General features: G+C 39.1%; 1 long non-coding RNA gene across 1 annotated transcript in view; it reads left to right on the plus strand.

The window, feature by feature from the left end:
* The window catches only part of LOC138981455 (uncharacterized), a 10,212-nt gene extending 4,727 nt beyond the window's left edge, over positions 1–5,485 (plus strand). The window contains exon 3 of the long non-coding RNA XR_011460639.1: positions 3,851–5,485. This is a non-coding gene — a long non-coding RNA (uncharacterized lncRNA). The remainder of the gene's footprint in view (positions 1–3,850) is intronic.
* Positions 5,486–6,966: the final 1,481 nt, after the last annotated feature.

A 6,966-nucleotide genomic window follows, 5' to 3' on the forward strand; every position in this document is an offset into this window, starting at 1 on the left:
TCGTGACCGTTATTCTTTATTACGCCTTCTTTATCTGCAGTTTGGAATTATTTTTATTTTTGTTGTTGAAGATGTTATTGTTTATCTTTTTACATTTAGTCAAGTTTTGACTAAATGTTTTAACATATAGAGGGGGGAATCGAGACGAGGGTCGTGGTGTATGTGTGTGTGTCTGTGTGTGTGTGTAGAGCGATTCAGACTAAACTACTGGACCGATCTTTATGAAATTTGACATGAGAGTTCCTGGGTATGATATCCTCAGACGTTTTTTTCATTTTTTTGATAAATGTCTTTGATGACGTCATATCCGGCTTTTCGTGAAAGTTGAGGCGGCACTGTCACGCTCTCATTTTTCAACCAAATTGATTGAAATTTTGGTCAAGTAATCTCCGACGAAGCCCGGACTTCGGTATTGCATTTCAGCTTGGTGGCTTAAAAATTAATTAATGACTTTGGTCATTAAAAATCTGAAAATTGTAAAAAAAATAAAAAAATTATAAAACGATCCAAATTTACGTTCATCTTATTCTCCATCATTTGCTGATTCTAAAAACATATAAATATGTTATATTTGGATTAAAAACAAGCTCTGAAAATTAAAAATATAAAAATTATGATCAAAATTAAATTGTCGAAATCAATTTAAAAACACTTTCATCTTATTCCTTGTCGGTTCCTGATTCCAAAAACATATAGATATGATATGTTTGGATTAAAAACACGCTCAGAAAGTTAAAACGAAGAGAGGTACAGAAAAGCGTGCTATCCTTCTCAGCGCAACTACTACCCCGCTCTTCTTGTCAATTTCACTGCCTTTGCCATGAGCGGTGGACTGACGATGCTACGAGTATACGGTCTTGCTGCGTTGCATTGCGTTCAGTTTCATTCTGTGAGTTCGACAGCTACTTGACTAAATGTTGTATTTTCGCCTTACGCGACTTGTTTATTTTATTTTTTAGCTTTCTATTTGTTGCTCTCTTATTTCTGCAGCTTGGGTGGTTATCGTGTGGTACAGGGTCGGAGCTGGTAAATCAGACAGGCACCCCCTTGGATAAGAAAGCGCGAAAAATATGTCATCGCAACTTCACGCTTGATGTATCTTGGATGCATATATTCTTGACGAAACATGTTATTGGATTAAACAAAAAAGCAAACAGATTTGTAGATTTTAGTTTTTGCTTGTTGGTTTTAAATTGTTTTGTTTTTCTTTGTTTTTTTTCCCTGTGTTCTGTTTCGCATGATTGTAGCATGCACAGTGCATGTGGTCCTTGCGTGCACATAAATGATTTTTGTCTGCATGGAAACGTACAGAAAAATCTTGACAAGAGTAATTAATTTGTTTGTTCGTACATGGGCTAAAACTCCCACGGCTTTTACGTGTATGACCGTTTTTACCCCGCCATTTAGGCAGCCATACGCCGCTTTCGGAGGAAGCATGCTGGGTATTTTCGTGTTTCTATAACCCACCGAACTCTGACATGGATTACAGGATCTTTTTCGTGCGCACTTGGTCTTGTGCTTGCGTGTACACACGGGGGTGTTCGGACACCGAGGAGAGTCTGCACACAAAGTTGACTGAGAAATAAATCTCTCGCCGAACGTGGGGACGAACTCACGCTGACAGCGGCCAACTGGATACAAATCCAGCGCGCTACCGACTGAGCTACATCCCCGCCCGACAAGAGTAATATCATCAGGTGAAATTCAGACAAAATACAAGTCAAATCTGAGTTTTTGAAGAACAAAATGAACTGAAACCGACAGAACAACGTCACATACAGCTTCCCTGCTGGTTGGTTTGATGTTGTTGCTTGCGTCTTTTTGTTCTTTGAATAACATGTTCTCTTGTCGTGGTATTTCCCTATACATTACATATTGATGTATAATTGTTCCTTTTGTGACTTCACCTTTTTATATCGTGTGTGTATGTGTGTGTGTGTGTGTGTGTGTGTGTGTGTGTGTGTGTGTGTGTGTGTGTGTGTGTGTGTGTTGTCTGTGTTTTTGTGTGTGTGTGTGTGTGTGTACGTGTGAAGGAATTAGTGTTTTTTTTACTATGCATTTTTGACATCGGTTCTTTATATTGGCTCTCGAACAGGGTTAATGGCGTGATTTACGTGCCTGGGTCAGAAAGTAGGTCAACCTTTCCAGCTACGCAGATTACAGGCGATCATGCTGGTTGTAGATGGGAACAGGCTCCTCCAGGGGTATTTTTATCCTTTCACCTGTCCATGAAATGTGCCCCCTAGCTTTTTATATTTAGTCAAGTTTTGACTAAATATTTTAACATCGAGGGGGAATCGAAACGAGGGTCGTGGTGTATGTGCGTGTGTCTGTGTGTCTGTGTGTCTGTGTGTCTGTGGACCGATCTTTATGAAATTTGACATGAGAGTTCCTGGGTATGAAATCCCCGAACGTTTTTTTCATTTTTTTGATAAATGTCTTTGATGACGTCATATCCGGCTTTTCGTGAAAGTTGAGGCGGCACTGTCACGCCCTCATTTTTCAACCAAATTGGTTCAAATTTTGGTCAAGTAATCTTCGACGAAGCCCGGGGTTCGGTATTGCATTTCAGCGTGGTGGCTTAAAAAATAATTAATGACTTTGGTCATTAAAAATCGGAAAATTTTTAAAAAAAATAAAAATTTATAAAACGATCCAAATTTACGTTTATTTTATTCTCCATCATTTGCTGATTCCAAAAACATATAAATATGTTATATTCGAATTAAAAACAAGCTCTGAAAATTAAATATATAAAAATTATTATCAAAATTAAATTGTCCAAATCAATTTAAAAACACTTTCATCTTATTCCTTGTCGGTTCCTGATTCCAAAAACATATAGATATGATATGTTTGGATTAAAAACACGCTCAGAAAGTTAAAACAAAGAGAGGTACAGAAAAGCGTGCTATCCTTCTTAGCGCAACTACTACCCCGCTCTTCTTGTCAATTTCACTGCCTTTGCCATGAGCGGTGGCCTGACGATGCTACGAGTAAAATGGCATTGCGTTCAGTTTCATTCTGTGAGTTCGACAGCTACTTGACTAAATATTGTATTTTCGCCTTACGCGACTTGTTTGTCTTTTTCCCCACCTTTCCCTCTAACACACACCCCCCCCCTCCCTCCCCACCTCCCACTAAATCTCAACACCATGCCACAGGAGCTTGTTTCTAAATGCTATCTTGGGCCCTGAACATGACTTTAAAGTCTTCTTCTCAAACCACATAAGCCACAAGTCATCTTATTAATGAGCTTGTGCATAAGCTGATATGGAAGCGTAAAAGACATTGAGCAGGTGAAAGGCATGGCCGCGGCCTCTTGGAATAGCCTGTAGCTACTGTTTACGGGCTTTCAAGAGGAAGTCGTTTTGCTGATACAGTGGTCGCCGGTTAATATGACCGCGGTTAATATGACCAGCCGCGTATTATGACCAATTTTACCCGGTCCGGAATTGTCCTTCTTTGTTATGTATTAGAAAAAGCCGCTTAATATGACCACAACGCCGCTTAATATGGCCACATTGTTTCGAGAAAATGGCAACAAGTTCACATCTTGTTCAGTTTGAAATCACTCGGGGGGGGGGGGGGGGGGGGGGGAAATACATACCATTTTTTGAAAAAGGCAAAAAGGCGTGCGATATTTTCTTTCTTTTTCGTGAATGAAACTAAAGTGATCAGTGATCAGTGCTCAGTGATCTCTAATGTCGCAATCATTATTCTCTCTCTTTTTTTTCCCCGAGACTGAGCGTCATAAAAAAAGGCAAAAAAGCGTGCGATCTTTTCATTATTTCCCGTGAATAAATCTAAAGTGATCACGAACATTATTCTCTTTCTTTTTGGCAAACAGAGCACGAGCCAACCAATCTTTCAGTCTGATTCAAGAGGAAACAATGTCGAAACGAAAACGCCAAGATCGGACAGCCGAGGAAAAGTTAGAACTTATTGACAAATTTAAAGCTCTACCATCCTGTAGTATGCGTGAGAGTGCTGCACAGTTGGGCGTCAACAGAGGATTTTTGACAAACATTCTCAAGAATGAAGACAGCGTGAGGAAGGAGTGCGCAACGCAGGATTCACCGCAACGAAAGCGCCTACGACATTGAAAAGACAAAGATGTGGAAGATGGTCTTTTTCAGTGGTTCCAGAAGATGAGAGCAAAGAACGCGCCAATTCATGGACCATTGTTGTGTACAAAAGCAGAAGAATTGGCAACGGCTCTCGGACACACTGAATTCAAACCAACCGATGGATGGTTTTCTCGTTGGAAAGTTCGCAACGGCTTGACATCTATAATGGCTACAATGTACAGTACACATATTTAATTTTGTGTTTGTTGCCAACAAGTTGCATTTTCTTACAATTATTAATTACTCCAAAAAATATTTCGTTTTGCGATTTTTTTTAAGTCGTTTTCTCTAACATCGGTTAATATGACCAGCAGCTTATTATGACCATTTTATCCCGGTCCCAAAGTGGTCATATTAACCGGCGACCACTGTAATAATGGCAACTCTGTCGTGCCTTTTTGTTGTGTTTTTTTTCCTATAACCACAACAAGCATGGAAGCAAAAACTTCTTTTTTTCAAATCACTCGCACCAAATATGTCGTTCAATCAAAATGGAGAGGGCTTTGAAGGTGGTCTTGTTCGTTGTTTATCGAATTTCGACAAGTTAACTGAGCTATATGATTGGTTTACTCTGTACTACTATAGAAGAGAATTAAGTCACGCTGTTGCCCTTGCCACAGTTGTACCAGTCTCCAAAATGAGGCAGCTCACCAAAACAACAGATTTGATCATTCCACCATGTGAGACGAGGTCCTTGGTGTGTTAGCAAAGAACAATGGACGAACGGTGTCTTCGAAGGTTATGGGACCGCTTAGCGGTCTTTAGCGTCTTGGACAGAAATAACCAGACCGGACACATTGAGTTGAATGCGTGACTTACTTCTTTGATTGAATGAACACAAAGACTACAGTTATTCTTTTGATTCAGACCCCACACAAAAGACCTTACGTCTGTCAATATCCATGCATGGTATGTTTGGACACACTTCTTGGGACAAAATAGTTTGCAACTTGCCAGTCCTTTCTAAGTGAGTTTCGTTTCATTAATTTGCTTGCAGATCGAGCCTCATGCTATCAAATACAACATGTGAAGACATGATTTTTTGAAATTATATTCTGTAAATGTCAAGGCCCCAGTTTAAAAGACTTTAAAACAAATTCACAATCAGCACTGAAAAGTAGGTATGCATCGATGGCACGTTTGATTTCCCTTTCTTGAGTCATGTGACGCCAGAGGCCGACTAAAACGTGTGTGTGTGCGTTCAGTCGTAACAAAAAAAAGAGTTCTAACTAAAATTAATTGATACATCAATATTATTTGCAATGTGTTTTTATTGTTATTTGATTTAAACCTAGCGCAGTCTCAGAGAACAATGCCTGTCTCGATCTGTGTAAAATGTCCTATTTCTTCAACAATACAAATAAGGTACAATAAACGACAGCTTTGTACACCATTAGTAACTTCAGTAAAGTTGCAAATACATGGATCTGAATCCCATGTCTGAGGAAGGTTTCGAAAGCGAATCAGAAAGTGTTCCATTCACATATTCTCTGAAAAAAAATCATATTGGACATTGCCATACTCATGAAAGGCATAAAAGGCATCATGCTACACCAAGTAAACCAATACGATCGAATGATCGAGACTATTAGGGGCAGGGTAAGACTCTTTGATAAAACAAAATCAGAAAACAAGAAAGGAAAGTTCATGGAACGTTAAATTGTAGACAAAAAAACTACGGGGTAAACATTCACTATCTTCGATCAAAAAGTTCCACAATATAGCCTTCTTGCTTTTGGAACGTTTGGAGAGTGTCTGTTTTGAATTTGTTTCTCTTTGATACACACCCCTGTGGTTCCTTGCTGTTCTTTCTTGTGCAAAAGATATATGGTGAAAAGCATCGAGCCTGTGGCATTAAGGCTGCAGTTTCTATTTGCGGGATTTAAAGAGAAAGTCGTTTCATCGTTTGCAATCAAAGTCCTGCACCTGTTGGTTTGTTTAGTCTCTGGTTTCTGGGGAATGAATAGGACTTGTTAATCCAGTTAAAGTACTTTTTCTGTCAGTATCCCCCTCTCAGTATCTCTGTCTCTCGTTTTTGTGCCTCCCTCTCTCTTTCGTCTGTGCCAGTGTGAATGTGAGTGCGTACGTGTGTGTGTTCACCGAAGACTTGTGTGAGCGCATACATGCATATGTGCGTACGACGTGTCTACGTGATACTCAGGAAAAAGCATTGGGACAGTGTTCACCAGGCTTCCGTTACCCATCAAAAAGCATTTCCAGTCTAGCTTTTTGCGATCTTAAAATTAAGTACCGTATATATCCACCAACCTTCTACTTAGCGCAGGCTACGCGCTTACTTGCAAATACCCCCAAAGCAACTAAAAGAAAAAGAAAAAGAACAAGTCGCGTAAGGCGAAATTACTACATTTAGTCAAGCTGTGGAACTCACAGAATGAAACTGAACGCATTGCATTTTTTCACAATGACCGTAGTCCGCTGCTTGTGCAAAACGGAGTGAAACTGACGAGCCTGTTCAGCGCGGTAGTGGTTTCGCTGTGCTGCGCATAGCACGCTTTTCTGTACCTCTGTTCGTTTTAACTTTCTGAGCGTGTTTTTAATCCAAACATATCATATTTATATGTTTTTGGAATCAGGAACCGACAGGGAATAAGATGAAATTGTTTTTAAATCGATTTCGGAAATTAACTTTTGATCATAATTTTTATATTTTTAAATTTCAGAGCTTGTCTTTAATCAAAATATAACATATTTATATGTTTTGGAATCAGGAAATAATGTAGAATAAGATGAACGTAAATTTGGATCGTTTTATATAAAAAAAATTATTACAATTTTCAGATTTTTAATGACCAAAGTCATTAATTCATTTTTAAGC

The sequence above is a fragment of the Littorina saxatilis genome, linkage group LG1, assembly GCF_037325665.1.
Source record: "Littorina saxatilis isolate snail1 linkage group LG1, US_GU_Lsax_2.0, whole genome shotgun sequence".
Lineage (NCBI taxonomy): Eukaryota > Metazoa > Mollusca > Gastropoda > Littorinimorpha > Littorinidae > Littorina > Littorina saxatilis.